Source organism: Lissotriton vulgaris, chromosome 4_1 (assembly GCF_964263255.1).
Source record: "Lissotriton vulgaris chromosome 4_1, aLisVul1.2, whole genome shotgun sequence".
Taxonomy (NCBI): Eukaryota; Metazoa; Chordata; class Amphibia; order Caudata; family Salamandridae; genus Lissotriton; species Lissotriton vulgaris.
In genome coordinates this window covers 816,193,881-816,213,891 of record NC_141691.1, presented here as the reverse complement: position 1 = coordinate 816,213,891, position 20,011 = coordinate 816,193,881, and the positions used below count along the sequence as shown (strand labels likewise).

Sequence of the window (20,011 nt, the reverse complement as noted above, 5' to 3'; positions counted from 1 at the left end):
TTACTGAACCAACCCTAGACTTGGAATAGAAGTGAACTGGATAATCCATAACCTTTACTGTCAAAAAGATGGCAAATATATTTCAATTATGTTAATCCCATTTCGGCCTAACCATGTTACTGCCTGGAAGTGAAAATACAGTTAATGGAGTCGCAACCGCGCTGGAGCACGCGTTGCGTGGCCTAGTTGGAGGACGTGCCAGCAGTGACATCGCCTGAATGCAGAGGTGTTCTCACTTTCAATGCTGTTTTCACTGTATTATTATACGTTTTTTTTGCAGCTTTTTTTTTTAATGCAGCGCTAACTCGACCCGAAGGTATCGGAGCGCTTGACATGAGCACTAGTTTTATTACAGACGGACACATTCCTTTTTAGGCACGTGGAGAATACATGAATTGCCCAGAATCACAGTATGTTTATGCCTCAGCCACGCTCGAACCTGGTTCCTCCCCTTTAACGTCGGTAGCTCTAGCCGTTAAGCCACATTAAACTTCCCGTCGCACATGTATACTGTGCAGGACTGCAAGACCTGTTGGCAGACTCTTAGATGACCGGAAATAAGATCAGCGTTGAGACCAGGACCCCACCAATCTGCAGACCGGTTACATGGCTGACAAAGTTCGTGGCCTTTGGAAATAATTGAGCATAGTGCAAAAGAAAAGAACACTTTAAAGTTGTCACCAACCCGCTCTTGTGCTGCGGGTTTATTGCTGAATAAGCGCTTTCCCAAGCAGGCTGAGCTGGCCAGATCAATCCAGAGAAGGTAATAATTCTAAGTAGAAGAGACAGGCATCATGGAAACTGATCAGACTGGATGGACTAATAACAGAGTCGGACTGCGAGAGAAAACAGGCTGGGGCACCGAAATAAAAGTGATCCTCCCTTAGAAAATCAGATAGCTAATAAAGTATTCCTCATTTGCAAATCGAAGCAGTGTTGAACTTGTAAACTTATGCTTATAGGTGTTTTTCAAGGTATGGAAGAATGCATACATTTTTGCTTTCTGCGGGGAATGTTGGTGGTAATATTAGGGAAATAACAAAAAAACGCGGCCTACAAGGCCATAAAACCTGCTCACAAACAGCCAAAACACAGGCCCACACACATGCCTGTTAGAACAGCCCTTAGGCACTGCCAGATTGCCCTAAATGGCAGGGCCAGTAGAATTATGCAGTACGGTAGAGTCAAATTATGCGGCCGAGTTGAGTAAATTATGAAACAAGAATTTGTACTCTTCTTAAAACTGGGCATTGGTTGCACCTCATTACTACCAGCTTAACACCCACATATAGCAGACAGCAACATAAAGGTGACCAGTCAAGCTTTGCAAAAGGCCTTACACTGCATAGCAGCACGTGTTACTGCGTTTTTAGTAACTTTTCAACCGTTTGAGTTAGAAACAAAATGTGTTTTTTGTTAAAATCTGCAGATTATGCAGCAGATGATGAAATATGTGGAGAAATGTGGCAAATCTATAATTATGCTAAAACGCCACATAATCGCATAATTCCAGTGACCCAGCCTATTGGCCACTCCGACCCTCACTAATAACAAGAGATATACTGAGTAATACTCGTTTTTGAATCTCAAAAGGATGAGAGACTGTGCAAACAGCAGAACTTAAACATGCCACCTTCAAGTAACAGTGATCTGTTTGCAGCGTGCATTAGTCTACTTTTACTTTACTACTGGCTAATGCACAGAAGTAGAGGCGGTGGCACTCTTCCAGTCATAAATGGCCTATTGAAAATAAATCATATTAGGGTCCAGAACTGGGTGGTTGAGATAAAAGCTACTAAGCATTATGCGTGAAATAAAATATAACTTGAAATGTATTATTAATGAAAATGACACTTTTCTTAATGTTTATTTGCTTCATTCGTTTTTTAGGAGCGGCCTACAGACATCTTTGGTTTTCTCACGAGCCTCATGTTTTCCAAGAAAATCATAATAAAAATACATACATGGATACACACTTAAATACGTGTATGAGCATTCGATGAGCCCTCTTCATCTATATGTCTATTAGCGTCATTTACATATTGTATCTTCCCACCACAGCATACATCAGGTGGCAATAGATCAGTCCACCTAATTCACTGGCTTTCTCCAAAGTAAGTGATGACCCTTTACCTGTTCACATGTACACAGTCGCCTGAAAAGGATGAACTTTAGCACCAGAACTGGTTTATCTCGGTTGCTGGGCCACTCTTTTATATATTTTTGTTTTTGCATAATGCATATAGCTGCACATAGAAAAATCCAAAAACTTAGCAAGCTTCCAAGCTCAGATCGATTGGCTTTTTCAATGATTGTATTTACTTGAGGTTACATACTGTGCAAAAATTGCTGGTCCTTCAAAGTCCTTTCAGGCAACCCCGGCCACCAATACAGCATAATGGAAACTAGAAACACCAACTTACCACTCCGTGTAGATATGCCTTGTGGATGAGACCTCTAAGTCTCAGTTGTGTCCGCCATGTCCACCACCTGCAGTGCGAATGGGTTCTCACTGTGGATGATCCTTGGTGGTACCAACGACATGGGACTGTGTGTGGCCCATCCGCCATTTTACTGTATCATCTGCACATGGTTTCTGATGCCTGCCCTGTACAGATATAAAACACTGAGACTGTGATACCCTGGAGGCACATGGAATGAGACATGGAGGTCATGGTATGAGGGGGAGAGAGGAAGAAAGGGGGGCACGATAAGCAATTTCGAAGAGTTGAATAGAAAGTTTGACAACTGCAAGATAAAGCTGATGTGGAGTGAAATAAACACGTATTTAAAAAAGAAAATAGGCAGCGAAATATATAATAGAAAATAGATTCTAATAGGTACAATAATTACAAGACAATGACTTACAAGTTGTGAGGTCAACACTACAGCAGCCATATTATTTTTTTGTAGGTATTTTTAGTAGCACCAACATTCTGCTTGACAGCCACTTGAGAGCACTTTGAGGAAAAGACCAAATATAGAGAGTCTAAGCAGAGTGTGCATTATTCATCGAACTGCACAATCTGTGCAGTAAGCCAAGAACGCGAGATGTGATGTTCTACAGTGCATTTCAAACTTGAATTATTACAGGAAAGTGACATCTGAAAAAGTCGACCAGACTTATCTATTGTACTCTTTTCAACCTACTGTAGAACCTTGAACTTTTAGTGAGACGCATGCTTTAAAAAGCAGCCTTGAGTCAAGGCAAATGTTCAAATTTACTGCGCATAATTTCTAATGACGTGACCTAAACCTTGCCTTCCTGCTTTTTGCACACACTTACGTAAAATAACATTCTCCTATGTACGCCTAATAAGGAGGCACAGTGTTGCAAAATGTTATAAAATTGCTAGGTAAAGTCTCCAACATATCGCCCTATCATTACCAGGTGAGCAGTTCTTCTGGATTCTTACCGGCTATGCATGCTGGGATGCAAAGGTTGTTTCCTTGCTTTGCCCAAGGATGGCTTATCCTTCAACAAGGAGGAACACTGCAGAAAGAAGCACACTTTTGCATCATCACAGGCACTTCTAAGATACATATGAAAATCTATTTCCTGCACATGATGTTTTTTAAGGAACTTTTAATATAATTGCAGGGGCGGCCTTAGGCATGTGCAAGCTGTGCACCTGCACAGGGCTACCAAACCCCAGGGGCCACCACGCCAATATATATCCTTAATATAATAATCCTCTGAGGATGGATACATATTTGTGTGGCGGCCCCTGGCAGGGATTTGGCAGCCTCCGGCTCTGTTCCACTTCCAAACACCCTGACCCCCCTCTCTTCACTGGCCTCCGCACTCCACCCCGCCCGGACCCCCTCTTCTAGGACCCCCTACCTACGCTCCCTGCAGAGGGCCACCATGAGCCTAGAGCCGCCCCTGATAATTGTGTCTGTTTCCCGATTCGTGGACATACAAAAGGGATATGACACTATGGGAGGAGTGGATAGGTGGTGAATTCTTTTCCTGACTGGTCAGAATAGTGATCCAGATACGACTGGTTACTTGTAAGCTAAGAAGATCCATAAGCTGATACGCGAGGCAGTCTAAAAAATCTTGTCTGAGCAAAGGGCACCAAAGACACAGAAACATCACAGAGTCCAAGGGGTCAGAGAAGAAAGCAATTTATCATCGTCTGCATCTGACAGTGATGAACTCAGTACCTCTTCCTGGGAAAAATATGTGAGAAGAGAGGAAGTGGGTAGATTCTAAACAATGTTTGTGAAAACCAAGAGTTTGAAGAATTAGCTTCTGAACAGGACTTCTAAGGGCTGCTTTCCAATGTGATAAACCTTCCAATTAAGCATTAACTCGTCATGAAAACGTTAAAGCCCTTAATTCTTAGGGAATGGAAATATCTGAATCAATTTCGTGTTTCATGTTTTCTTCAAAGTATGTACGTTTTAGAAGAAACATATATCATGTTACCATATTCTATCAAAGTCGATTTTATTCTGGCTACCATACCGGGGACACTTCAGTATATCCTGAAGGTTATTTACCATGGTATTCAGTGAATAAGAGGATTGAAACTACCCTTAAGAAATCCTCTGCTGCCAACAATCTCCCAATGAAATCAAGAACCTATGTAGCTTAAACTGCTCAGCATTTGGGGAAAGATTTTGAGACACTGGCTTGTGCAATGCAAGAGGGTGCCGATTTCTCAGAACCTTTGGCGAGTATCGAACAACAAGCTTGATTTTTGTGCCATAATTCCAACTGCATTATTAAAACAGCTGCCTTGGATTTAAAAGCGTCTCATTTAGCCAGACGCCCCCCCCCGTGTAAGGGACTGGAAGGTAGATACCTTGGAGAAATCCCCCATTTTGAAGATTACTTACTTAGACAAGACGTTTTAGGTGATCATTAAAGCTTTCAAAAGCTGAAAACATATATTGCCTTACAAGAGAAAAAGTTATTTTAGTTCAGACCACCCTTCTGGGACTGTGACAAGAGAGTTTATCAGTCTCCTACTTTTGTTTTGCATTACGAACTCACATTAGTGATACTATGTGTTTCTCTCCACAATAGAGTATGACTGCAGGCGTCCCTCTACCCCCGGTCGCACTCATGGTGCCTAATTTAGGCTTACTATAGGTTTGTATCCCTTCATTTTAAATTTATAATGCTACTATTCTTAGAAATAGATATTTTGTGCGTCCTGCACTACATTACTGTATGGTATCACTAGATGTGCTCACTTTTTAGAGATAAATGCACATCACGTTTCCCCACAATGATGTATTATACAAACGTAAGCAGTATGCCCACAAAGCCATATGCTAATTTACTTTGCCTCTTTTCAAATTTGTTCTTTTTCCTTTATGTACTATTGCAGTATTTCGTATAACAGACCAATTAGGTGCTGTGTATATATAGATAGATAGATATATTCAAACACCAGGTCGCAATCTCTTTGCCTCTTAGTGACGGCGGGCTTCGGTGAGGTAGCGAGCCTTTAAATATGCAAACAATCCTCGGATTAATTTTCACCAAAGAACCCGAGCCCAGATCCGTCAGCGTGGTTGCAAGTTATTTATTTGTTAAATGGCGAAATCGCCCAATTTGCCATTTAACAAATAAATAACTTGCAACCACGCTGAAGGATCTGAGCTAGGTTTCTTTGGTGAAATTTAATCTGAGGATTGTATATATATATATATATATATATATATATATATATATATATATATATATATTCACTGAAAAAACCATAGGTTATAGACCATATATAGTTAGGGATTAGCATTTAAAAAACCTTATTTTATTTGCACAAAACCATTGAAATTCCATATATAGTTAGTTGCACTAACTATATATCGCGGACCCGCAATCCACTGCTAATGATGTCACATATTACATCATTCATGACATGGTCAGTGACATCACTGATGACATCACTGATGACATCTCAAATGACATCACTGATGACATCACTGATGACATCTCAAATGACATCACTGATGACATCACTGACATCTCATTTGACATTACTGATTACATCACTGATGATATCATTTATGTGATAATACATCTTCAGACTCTAATATAACCTTAGATACACTCAGTGTAAACAGGCACTCACAGACTGTCACACATCCATGGAGTTACTCACACACCTAGTCAGTCATGCAAAGAATCAATCACACCTCCATTTCCTCAACTATACAGTTATACACACCTTACTTATTCAAACATATACTAACACATATTTACTCTCTTATACAATCCTTGATACAAGTTCACAATGATTCATACAGCCACTCTCACATTCACTGGCTCTTATGTTCAGTTATTTATATATGTCAACTCTCACATGGAGTGTGTTTTACATATGTACTTACTTTGACATGTAGAACTGAGATATCCATTCACTCACCAATACACTCATGCACACAGTCAACTGTCCATACAGCTGTTTCTACATGCACTTTTGAACCCATACACCTAGGGAATCAACTGCTCACACATCTATGCACAGAGTTATACACCTCCCAGCCACCCACACACATACTCAGTCTCCCATACAAATACTTGGGCAACCATTCAATAACCCATATAGTTACTGATATAGCTACTGATTTAAACATGCAGCAGTTTACAGAAGAACATAAATAATGATTGCCAAATTAAGACACTTTAATCACTAACCCATGCACTCAGTGAGACACATTTAATCATTCTCTCATACAGTCAGTCATGCACCTACTAAATCCTTCATCCAGACACTTATACATCCACTCATTCTTCAATATGTAAGACATATTTTAACTTTACAGAAACATACAGTCACTGGGTGTTGTCATCAGTGATGTCATCAGTGATGTCATTTGAGATGTCATCAGTGATGTCATCAGTGATGTCACTGACCATGTCATGAATGATGTAATATGTGACATCATTAGCAGTGGATTGCGGGTCCGCGATATATAGTTAGTGCAACTAACTATATATGGAATTTCAATGGTTTTGTGCAAATAAAATAAGGTTTTTTAAATGCTACTCCCTAACTATATATGGTCTATAACCTATGGTTTTTTCAGTGAATTTTCACGGTTTTGTAAATGCAAATTCCTAACTATATATGGTCTATAACCTATGGTTTTTTCTGTGAATTTCATTGGTTTTTTAAAAGCTAATATCTATAGCTGTAAAATATATTCTTTATTAAGTGACGTATCACGTAGCCCGTGAGACGCCTCATGATGCATCGCATAACCGTGACGTATCGTCTCTGCAGCGCAAACCAAACCCAAAACGTAAGCGCGCCAGAACACGCTTAAAGATATATATATATTTTTTTAACCTTAATGAGACAAAATCCACACGTGCACATATCACAAACGTTATATAATGTAACTAAAGTCCTAAAACCCTCTATTAACTACAATGCTTTTTAATGAGGTGCTATCATGTATATTGGTCCCAAGATGGCTGCCAACACTTCTTGGATGAAGTGCTGACAGCCAATCAGATCAGATGTGTGGTTAGGCTCCGCCCAGATATATATCTTTTTTTGAACCTAAATTACTCAAAATCCACGGGAGCACATATATTGAGACCTAGCAAAGGCACATCGGGCTAACAGTCCCTACAATTTTGCCAAGTTTCGTGCAAATCCATTCAGCCGTTTGAGCTAAAAGTGAGGCCAACCGCCCTATGGAAAAATGAATGGGAAAAACGCGTTTTGGGACCCTCCTTTTTTCTCGGCCCCCCCTTGACGACCCCCCCCCAAATTTTCAGGGGCTGCTCAGAAACAAAATGTGCCATTTTCCTGAAAATTTCAGCCAATTCCGTCCACAAACGCCAAAGTTATTAGACATAGAATTTTCAAAAGTTCCATAGAGAAAAAATCCTAACTATATAGAGACAAGATGGCGGCCGCTCCGGACTGTTTACAATGTTGACAGCCAATCAGCTACTCCTCAGACTCCCGTTACACTGCCGGTTAGCTTCCCGGTTAGCTGCCCGGTTAGCTGCCCGGTTCGCGTACCGGGACGCGTCTCTACGGCGAAAAAATCGGAATTTTTTTTTTTTTTTTTTGGGCCCCGCGTGACTCTATAATATCCCCCTCATCAATCCTAGGGGGTCAGAAGGGGTCTACCTCGCCCCCTTTCCTTCATTTCCCCCTTTGTTTTGGCCTCCTCTTGTCTCTCGATCCTACCGAGAGACAAGATGGCGGCCGCTCCGGACTGTTTAGAATGTTGACAGACACCGGAGAGCCAATCAGCTTCGCTTCGCAAAGTTCCGATACGCGAAAAGTACGCGAACCGGAGCGCTGCCCGGAGCGCTGTTACAGATATATATCTTGTTTTAAACGTTAATTTCTCAAAATCCACTGAAGCACATATATTGAGACCTAGCAAAGGCACATCGGGCTAACAGTCCCTACAATTTTGCCAAGTTTCGTGGAAATCCATTCAGCCGTTCGGGCTAAAAGTGAGTCCAACCGCCCTATGGAAATTAACATGGGAAAAACGCGTTTTGGGACCCCCCTTTTTTCTCGGCCCCCCCTTGACGAACCCCCCCCAAATTTCCAGGAGCTGCTCAGAAACAAAATGTGCCATTTTCCTGAAAATTTCAGCCGATTCCGTCCACAAACGCCAAAGTTATTAGACATAGAATTTTCAGAAATCCCATAGGGAAAAAATCCTAACTATATATACCTACTGGCTATCGCCAGTAGGTAATATATATATATATATATATATATATATATATTCACTGAAAAAACCATAGGTTATAGACCATATATAGTTAGGAATTAACATTTACAAAACCTTGAAAATTCACTGAAAAAACCATAGGTTATAGACCATATATAGTTAGGAATTCGCATTTACAAAACCTTATTTTACTCACACAAAACCATTGAAATTCCATATATAGTTAGTTGCACTAACTATATATCGCGCACCCGCAATCCACTGCTGATGATGTCACATATTACATCATTCATGACATGGTCAGTGACATCACTGATGACATCACTGATGACATCTCAAATGACATCACTGATGACATCTCAAATGACATCACTGATGACATCACTGATGACATCTCATTTGACATTACTGATCACATCACTGATGATATCATTCATGTGATAATACGATGAACTTCTTCAGACTCTAATATAACCTTAGATACAATAAGTGTAAACAGACACTCACAGACTGTCACTCATCCATGGAGTTACTCACACACCTAGTCAGTCATGCAAAGAATCAATCACACCTCCATTTCCTCAACTATACAGTTATACAAACTTTACTTATTCAAACATATACTAACACATATTTACTCTCTTATACAATCCCTGATACAAGTTCACAATGATCCATACAGCCACTCACACATTCACTGGCTCTTATGCACAGTTATTTATATATGTCAACTCTCCCATGTACTGTGTTTTACATATGTACTTACTTTGACACGTAGCACTGAGATATCCATTCACTCACCAATACACTCATGCACACAGTCAACCGCCCATACAGCTGTTTCCACATGCACTTTTGAAACCATACATCTAGTGAATCAACTGCTCACACATCTATGCACAGAGTCATACACCTCCCAGCCACCCACACACACACTCGAGTCTCCCATACAAATACTTGGGCAACCAATCAATAACCCATATAGTTACTCATATAGCTACTTATCAACACATGCAACAGTTTACAGAACAACAGACATAATGATGCACAAATTAAGACAGTTTAGTCACTAACCCATGCACTCAGTGAGACACATTTAATCACTCACTCATACAGTCAGTCATGCACCTACTAAATCCTTCATCCAGACACTTATATATCCACTCATTCTTCAATATGTAAGACATATTTTAACTTTACAGAAACATACAGCCACTGGATGTTGTCATCAGTGATGTCATCAGTGATGTCATTTGAGATGTCCTTTGGTAGCAACTGCACCTGGCTCGGTATAGTTGTCCCTCCGGGCACCGATTTGTGCTGACACAGCTCTAAGTTTTCTGTTATTTAAGTATTGAGTTCATTTGGGGTCGAAATAAAAATAGTTATTCCTTAATTCTTGTATATTTCATTTATTTTTCATGAAATTATTTTTCGCAAAAAACGTTTTCCATATATTTCACATGAAATCCAATGCATTTCGGCAGTATCATTCTGCCTTCATCAGGGAAATAGTAAATCTACAAATTAAAATTAAAACAACACAGTTTTAATCCATTATACTGTCTGTTTAAACTAAACATTTCTGGTTTACTAACATTTCATATTCACTGGATTCACGGGCTACTTATGTGAACATGTTTAAATTCGCCTTAACGTTATGGGAATCGTTCTAATTTAATGCATTCTGTGTAAAGCGGTGTTTAGTTCATTGATGGCGCTTGCTACTGGCGCTTTGTTACAAAGTATCTAGTTTAGCCGGCTGTTGCGTTTTGCCGTCTGTGCGGCGCTTGGTTACAAAGTATTTAAGGAAGCCTCGCGTTACGCGCTGGTGGTGTCTTTTCACACCGTGCTGAAATTTATACTACGTCAACAAACTACTGCTAAACTGCATATGAAAAGCTCAAATACTGAAAGTTTTACGCGCTTAATCGCCTGGGATCTTAGTGTGCTTACTTTCTCGGCGTTTCTGTTGCTCGCGCCATTCCTCTACGGACTGCTTGAAGTTGCTTCCGGTATTACGCCCCTGGCGCCTGCGCTCTAATATGCTCGCTCTGATTCGGGTTTTTTTGAAAATACTGGTTTGAATTCCCTAGCTTTATTAAAGTTTCAGGTTTGGGGGATCTACGCCAGAGCTCGATGCCACTATGTTAATGTGCCGCAAATAAGCTTGCAAACTGCAAATGTACTCAACAGTTGCCTATACTGTAAGGATATACGACCATGTATAGATCATTCAAACGTTCATAAATAACACAAAAATTCTGTTCTTTCATTGAGTCCCCCGGGCTTCAAACTGCCCAGGTTGTAAATCCAGTAATTCTCCTGTTTTAACAGCTTGGTTTTATTCATGGATCCATCCAATTTGGGCAGTATTTCAAGTACACATACTCTTAATTGGCTGACATTATGTTGCTTTTGTGTGAAGTGTTCTGCCACACTGGTTTTCTGGGTTTTAAGTCTGATGGTGCTCTTGTGTTCATTTATGCGGACTTTAAGTTTTCGTTCGGTGTGTCCTACGTAAACGTCTCCACAAGGACATTTGATCATGTAGATTAGATTGCTTGAATCACATGTTGCGTTCACTTTTAAAGGTATGGGGTGCCCCCTTTGTGGATGTGTTATACTTGCTCCTTTGATTATGTTGTTACATGTGTTACAGTTATAACACGGGACGGTGCCCCGAAATGATTTTGCAGTTGGCTGTTCATCTTGTGGTTTTAAAAAATCCGCTAGATTTTTAGCACGGGTATGTGCAAAGATTGGTTCATCTGAAAAAATTCCTTTAAAGTCTGGTTCCATTGTGAGCATTGGCCAATGCTTCTTGATTATTTGTTTAAATTGAGTGCTGACAGTAGAGAATTTACTAACGCATGTTATGCGATTGCTGGATGTGGATGTTTTCCGGACTAGTAAGTCTTGTCTGGATTTCTGCTGGGCTCGTGTTGCTGCTGTTTGAGTGATATCTAGAGGATATCCCCTTGCGATGAATCTTTGTGTCATTTCGTTCATTTGTTCTTCGCATTTGGAAGCTTCTGAGACCACTCTCTTCACCCGTAGCATCTGAGAGTATGGGAGATGTTTCTTGAGGGCTGGGGGATGGTGACTGTTATATTGCAATAGATTATTCCTATCTGTTTGTTTGCGAAATAGGTTTGTTGAAAGTTCCTCCATTTCTTTCGTTATTTCTACATCAAGATATTCGATTTTAGCTTCTTGGATGTTCCATGTGAATCCAATTTGATCAATTTGTCTGTCCATGTTTTGTATTTGCTGTTGGAGTATGTTCTGGGAACCTTTCCATATCAAAAAGATATCGTCTATGAATCGTACATACATGACTATGTTGCTGTTCCAGATCGTGTCTTGAAACACGTGCGTTTCTTCGAATGCTGCCATGAACAGATTTGCGTACGCCGGAGCGGCGCAATTACCCATGGAAGTTCCACTTTGTTGCATGAACCATTTCTTGTTATATTCAAAGTAGCTGTTATGCAGTGTGAACTGCATAAGTTCTAAAAGAAAGAGTTGTTGATCTTGTGAATATTCACTTCTCAGAAGGGCGCTTTCAATGGCTTCCAGACCTTGTTGGTGCGGTATTGATGTGTAAAGAGCTTTTACATCTATGGTAGCCATTATCATACTTTCCTCTGGTCGAATGCTGGATAATTTGATAAGGAAATCTGTGGTGTCTTTCAAATATGATCTGGTTTTCAACACCAGAGGTTGAAGATATCTGTCCAAGTATTTCCCTATTGGTTCATGGATGCTATGCTTGGTGGACACGATTGGTCTGCATGGTGGTTTTAGTAAGTCTTTATGTACCTTGGGTACTAGGTAGATGGTTGGGGTTTTTTGATGTTCTTGGGTGAGATATTTGAATGTTTTATCCGTGATGGTTCCCTGGTCGTGAGCTTTCTGAACTATGCTCAACAAAATTTTTTTGATTTCTGTTGTTGGGTTACTTCCAATCTCCATGTATAAGTTTATGTCACTTAGGTGTTCATTCATTGTGTCTTGATAATAGGTTTTGTTGAGGATAACTGTTGCACCCCCTTTATCCGCCTTTTGGCATATGATGTTTTGGTTCTCAGCTATAGATTTCAGAATTCCAAATTCTTTCTTGGAAGTATTCATTTTGTGTGGTTTTTGTTTGGTGTTCAGTTGTTTTAAGTCCTTACTGCATAGTTGTTCATATAAGTCTATGGTTTTGTGGCTAATGGGAGGCATGTATGTACTTTTAACTTTTAATCCCTTTAGTTCATCTGTTTCCATTAAGGGTTGTTTTTCCACAATGTTTTCAAAGAAATGTCTGAGGCGAAGTTTTCTGGTGAGTTTGAATAGACTTACTTCCAACTCTAAAGTATTTGTATGGGCTGTTGGAACAAAGGATAATCCTTTTTGAAGAGTTGCTATTTGGATTTTACTGAAGTTATAATCCGATATGTTCAACACTAGGCTTTGCTGGTTTGTTGTTGTTTCTTTCTCTCTTTCTTGGTTAGTGTGGACCGTGTTTGTGGTTGGTTCGATCCTGTTTCTCTTTCTGCGTCCCCTCCGGAGTCTTCTGTTTCTATCCGGCCTTCCTCTAAAAAAGGAACCGCTGTTGATGTTGAGGCTTGTTCTTGGGTTTGTGTAGTTTTTTGAGGAATGTTCTTTGTTTGGGGGATTCTTTCACTATCCGTGGAGGATGTGTCGGTGTGGGAAGTGTATCCTTTGGATTGTCGTTTTCTTGCATACACTTCAGCCCATGTATAGACTTCTTGTAATTTGTAATCCAAAGTATCTCGTTTATACTTGCGTAACTTGCGCTCATTGATTTCTTGGGTGTGCTTTATTAATTGGGTGTTTATATCCTCTAAGGTTGCTGTTAGTTCTTCTGGTGTGCATAGCTTGGCCATTTCTGCTTTAGTTTGTTCTATTTCGTGGGTGAGTTCCTCCAATATTAATGCCAATTCTTCTATGATTAGTAGAATGAGGTCTAGACTGCATTTGTTCAAAATTGCGAACCATTTTTCCGTGAAAGTTTTGGAGTTTTTACATAGACTGGGTTTGAGAGCTATCCTGAGGCCTCTAGGTATCCTTTGAGCTTTGTGGTATTTAATCATAGTGGATGCGTGCATTCTCTGGTTGATCTCCTTGCGGGTTAAGTATAGTAGATGTCTTAATTGCTGTTCTTTGTTTTTGGAGTAAACTGGTTCTTTACTTGATGGTTGAATTAATGAATAGATTTTTTCACTTGCGTCTGTTGCATATGCAAATGTTTCTGCCCTCCTGTCTGTGGAGGCTGTGATTTCTTCGTATTGCATTCTTAGTTTGTACTACAATAGTTTAGTGTGCGTGCTTCTATCCTGGGCGGCGGGTAGAGTAATATACTAAAGGTGTAGGGTAGAGCACAGCTATTTCAACTGAAAGGTAAAGGTAGTTTTCGTGCCACCGGAGCTCTCTCCCCGTCTGGAGAGATATTTAATACGACCTTTGGTAGCAACTGCACCTGGCTCGGTATAGTTGTCCCTCCGGGCACCGATTTGTGCTGACACAGCTCTAAGTTTTCTGTTATTTAAGTATTGAGTTCATTTGGGGTCGAAATAAAAATAGTTATTCCTTAATTCTTGTATATTTCATTTATTTTTCATGAAATTATTTTTCGCAAAAAACGTTTTCCATATATTTCACATGAAATCCAATGCATTTCGGCAGTATCATTCTGCCTTCATCAGGGAAATAGTAAATCTACAAATTAAAATTAAAACAACACAGTTTTAATCCATTATACTGTCTGTTTAAACTAAACATTTCTGGTTTACTAACATTTCATATTCACTGGATTCACGGGCTACTTATGTGAACATGTTTAAATTCGCCTTAACGTTATGGGAATCGTTCTAATTTAATGCATTCTGTGTAAAGCGGTGTTTAGTTCATTGATGGCGCTTGCTACTGGCGCTTTGTTACAAAGTGTCTAGTTTAGCCGGCTGTTGCGTTTTGCCGTCTGTGCGGCGCTTGGTTACAAAGTATTTAAGGAAGCCTCGCGTTACGCGCTGGTGGTGTCTTTTCACACCGTGCTGAAATTTATACTACGTCAACAAACTACTGCTAAACTGCATATGAAAAGCTCAAATACTGAAAGTTTTACGCGCTTAATCGCCTGGGATCTTAGTGTGCTTACTTTCTCGGCGTTTCTGTTGCTCGCGCCATTCCTCTACGGACTGCTCGAAGTTGCTTCCGGTATTACGCCCCTGGCGCCTGCGCTCTAATATGCTCGCTCTGATTCGGGTTTTTTTGAAAATACTGGTTTGAATTCCCTAGCTTTATTAAAGTTTCAGGTTTGGGGGATCTACGCCAGAGCTCGATGCCACTATGTTAATGTGCCGCAAATAAGCTTGCAAACTGCAAATGTACTCAACAGTTGCCTATACTGTAAGGATATACGACCATGTATAGATCATTCAAACGTTCATAAATAACACAAAAATTCTGTTCTTTCATTGAGTCCCCCGGGCTTCAAACTGCCCAGGTTGTAAATCCAGTAATTCTCCTGTTTTAACAGCTTGGTTTTATTCATGGATCCATCCAATTTGGGCAGTATTTCAAGTACACATACTCTTAATTGGCTGACATTATGTTGCTTTTGTGTGAAGTGTTCTGCCACACTGGTTTTCTGGGTTTTAAGTCTGATGGTGCTCTTGTGTTCATTTATGCGGACTTTAAGTTTTCGTTCGGTGTGTCCTACGTAAACGTCTCCACAAGGACATTTGATCATGTAGATTAGATTGCTTGAATCACATGTTGCGTTCACTTTTAAAGGTATGGGGTGCCCCCTTTGTGGATGTGTTATACTTGCTCCTTTGATTATGTTGTTACATGTGTTACAGTTATAACACGGGACGGTGCCCCGAAATGATTTTGCAGTTGGCTGTTCATCTTGTGGTTTTAAAAAATCCGCTAGATTTTTAGCACGGGTATGTGCAAAGATTGGTTCATCTGAAAAAATTCCTTTAAAGTCTGGTTCCATTGTGAGCATTGGCCAATGCTTCTTGATTATTTGTTTAAATTGAGTGCTGACAGTAGAGAATTTACTAACGCATGTTATGCGATTGCTGGATGTGGATGTTTTCCGGACTAGTAAGTCTTGTCTGGATTTCTGCTGGGCTCGTGTTGCTGCTGTTTGAGTGATATCTAGAGGATATCCCCTTGCGATGAATCTTTGTGTCATTTCGTTCATTTGTTCTTCGCATTTGGAAGCTTCTGAGACCACTCTCTTCACCCGTAGCATCTGAGAGTATGGGAGATGTTTCTTGAGGGCTGGGGGATGGTGACTGTTATATTGCAATAGATTATTCCTATCTGTTTGTTTGCGAAATAGGTTTGTTGAAAATTCCTCCATTTCTTTCGTTATTTCTACATCAAGATATTCGATTTTAGCTTCTTGGATGTTCCATGTGAATCCAATTTGATCAATTTGTCTGTCCATGTTTTGTATTTGCTGTTGGAGTATGTTCTGGGAACCTTTCCATTTCGGGGCACCGTCCCGTGTTATAACTGTAACACATGTAACAACATAATCAAAGGAGCAAGTATAGCACATCCACAAAGGGGGCACCCCATACCTTTAAAAGTGAACGCAACATGTGATTCAAGCAATCTAATCTACATGATCAAATGTCCTTGTGGAGACGTTTACGTAGGACACACCGAACGAAAACTTAAAGTCCGCATAAATGAACACAAGAGCACCATCAGACTTAAAACCCAGAAAACCAGTGTGGCAGAACACTTCACACAAAAGCAACATAATGTCAGCCAATTAAGAGTATGTGTACTTGAAATACTGCCCAAATTGGATGGATCCATGAATAAAACCAAGCTGTTAAAACAGGAGAATTACTGGATTTACAACCTGGGCAGTTTGAAGCCCGGGGGACTCAATGAAAGAACAGAATTTTTGTGTTATTTATGAACGTTTGAATGATCTATACATGGTCGTATATCCTTACAGTATAGGCAACTGTTGAGTACATTTGCAGTTTGCAAGCTTATTTGCGGCACATTAACATAGTGGCATCGAGCTCTGGCGTAGATCCCCCAAACCTGAAACTTTAATAAAGCTAGGGAATTCAAACCAGTATTTTCAAAAAAACCCGAATCAGAGCGAGCATATTAGAGCGCAGGCGCCAGGGGCGTAATACCGGAAGCAACTTCAAGCAGTCCGTAGAGGAATGGCGCGAGCAACAGAAACGCCGAGAAAGTAAGCACACTAAGATCCCAGGCGATTAAGCGCGTAAAACTTTCAGTATTTGAGCTTTTCATATGCAGTTTAGCAGTAGTTTGTTGACGTAGTATAAATTTCAGCACGGTGTGAAAAGACACCACCAGCGCGTAACGCGAGGCTTCCTTAAATACTTTGTAACCAAGCGCCGCACAGACGGCAAAACGCAACAGCCGGCTAAACTAGATACTTTGTAACAAAGCGCCAGTAGCAAGCGCCATCAATGAACTAAACACCGCTTTACACAGAATGCATTAAATTAGAACGATTCCCATAACGTTAAGGCGAATTTAAACATGTTCACATAAGTAGCCCGTGAATCCAGTGAATATGAAATGTTAGTAAACCAGAAATGTTTAGTTTAAACAGACAGTATAATGGATTAAAACTGTGTTGTTTTAATTTTAATTTGTAGATTTACTATTTCCCTGATGAAGGCAGAATGATACTGCCGAAATGCATTGGATTTCATGTGAAATATATGGAAAACGTTTTTTGCGAAAAATAATTTCATGAAAAATAAATGAAATATACAAGAATTAAGGAATAACTATTTTTATTTCGACCCCAAATGAACTCAATACTTAAATAACAGAAAACTTAGAGCTGTGTCAGCACAAATCGGTGCCCGGAGGGACAACTATACCGAGCCAGGTGCAGTTGCTACCAAAGGTCGTATTAAATATCTCTCCAGACGGGGAGAGAGCTCCGGTGGCACGAAAACTACCTTTACCTTTCAGTTGAAATAGCTGTGCTCTACCCTACACCTTTAGTATATTACTCTACCCGCCGCCCAGGATAGAAGCACGCACACTAAACTATTGTAGTACAAACTAAGAATGCAATACGAAGAAATCACAGCCTCCACAGACAGGAGGGCAGAAACATTTGCATATGCAACAGACGCAAGTGAAAAAATCTATTCATTAATTCAACCATCAAGTAAAGAACCAGTTTACTCCAAAAACAAAGAACAGCAATTAAGACATCTACTATACTTAACCCGCAAGGAGATCAACCAGAGAATGCACGCATCCACTATGATTAAATACCACAAAGCTCAAAGGATACCTAGAGGCCTCAGGATAGCTCTCAAACCCAGTCTATGTAAAAACTCCAAAACTTTCACGGAAAAATGGTTCGCAATTTTGAACAAATGCAGTCTAGACCTCATTCTACTAATCATAGAAGAATTGGCATTAATATTGGAGGAACTCACCCACGAAATAGAACAAACTAAAGCAGAAATGGCCAAGCTATGCACACCAGAAGAACTAACAGCAACCTTAGAGGATATAAACACCCAATTAATAAAGCACACCCAAGAAATCAATGAGCGCAAGTTACGCAAGTATAAACGAGATACTTTGGATTACAAATTACAAGAAGTCTATACATGGGCTGAAGTGTATGCAAGAAAACGACAATCCAAAGGATACACTTCCCACACCGACACATCCTCCACGGATAGTGAAAGAATCCCCCAAACAAAGAACATTCCTCAAAAAACTACACAAACCCAAGAACAAGCCTCAACATCAACAGCGGTTCCTTTTTTAGAGGAAGGCCGGATAGAAACAGAAGACTCCGGAGGGGACGCAGAAAGAGAAACAGGATCGAACCAACCACAAACACGGTCCACACTAACCAAGAAAGAGAGAAAGAAACAACAACAAACCAGCAAAGCCTAGTGTTGAACATATCGGATTATAACTTCAGTAAAATCCAAATAGCAACTCTTCAAAAAGGATTATCCTTTGTTCCAACAGCCCATACAAATACTTTAGAGTTGGAAGTAAGTCTATTCAAACTCACCAGAAAACTTCGCCTCAGACATTTCTTTGAAAACATTGTGGAAAAACAACCCTTAATGGAAACAGATGAACTAAAGGGATTAAAAGTTAAAAGTACATACATGCCTCCCATTAGCCACAAAACCATAGACTTATATGAACAACTATGCAGTAAGGACTTAAAACAACTGAACACCAAACAAAAACCACACAAAATGAATACTTCCAAGAAAGAATTTGGAATTCTGAAATCTATAGCTGAGAACCAAAACATCATATGCCAAAAGGCGGATAAAGGGGGTGCAACAGTTATCCTCAACAAAACCTATTATCAAGACACAATGAATGAACACCTAAGTGACATAAACTTATACATGGAGATTGGAAGTAACCCAACAACAGAAATCAAAAAAATTTTGTTGAGCATAGTTCAGAAAGCTCACGACCAGGGAACCATCACGGATAAAACATTCAAATATCTCACCCAAGAACATCAAAAAACCCCAACCATCTACCTAGTACCCAAGGTACATAAAGACTTACTAAAACCACCATGCAGACCAATCGTGTCCACCAAGCATAGCATCCATGAACCAATAGGGAAATACTTGGACAGATATCTTCAACCTCTGGTGTTGAAAACCAGATCATATTTGAAAGACACCACAGATTTCCTTATCAAATTATCCAGCATTCGACCAGAGGAAAGTATGATAATGGCTACCATAGATGTAAAAGCTCTTTACACATCAATACCGCACCAACAAGGTCTGGAAGCCATTGAAAGCGCCCTTCTGAGAAGTGAATATTCACAAGATCAACAACTCTTTCTTTTAGAACTTATGCAGTTCACACTGCATAACAGCTACTTTGAATATAACAAGAAATGGTTCATGCAACAAAGTGGAACTTCCATGGGTAATTGCGCCGCTCCGGCGTACGCAAATCTGTTCATGGCAGCATTCGAAGAAACGCACGTGTTTCAAGACACGATCTGGAACAGCAACATAGTCATGTATGTACGATTCATAGACGATATCTTTTTGATATGGAAAGGTTCCCAGAACATACTCCAACAGCAAATACAAAACATGGACAGACAAATTGATCAAATTGGATTCACATGGAACATCCAAGAAGCTAAAATCGAATATCTTGATGTAGAAATAACGAAAGAAATGGAGGAATTTTCAACAAACCTATTTCGCAAACAAACAGATAGGAATAATCTATTGCAATATAACAGTCACCATCCCCCAGCCCTCAAGAAACATCTCCC

The 20,011-nt window shown here is 40.0% G+C and overlaps 1 long non-coding RNA gene across 1 annotated transcript in view; it reads right to left on the bottom strand.

The window, feature by feature from the left end:
* LOC147722623 (uncharacterized) overlaps window positions 1-20,011 on the bottom strand; it is a 356,601-nt gene that overhangs the window by 50,771 nt on the left and 285,819 nt on the right. The window contains exon 4 of the long non-coding RNA XR_015309887.1: window positions 2,424-2,608. This is a non-coding gene — a long non-coding RNA (uncharacterized LOC147722623). The remainder of the gene's footprint in view (window positions 1-2,423; window positions 2,609-20,011) is intronic.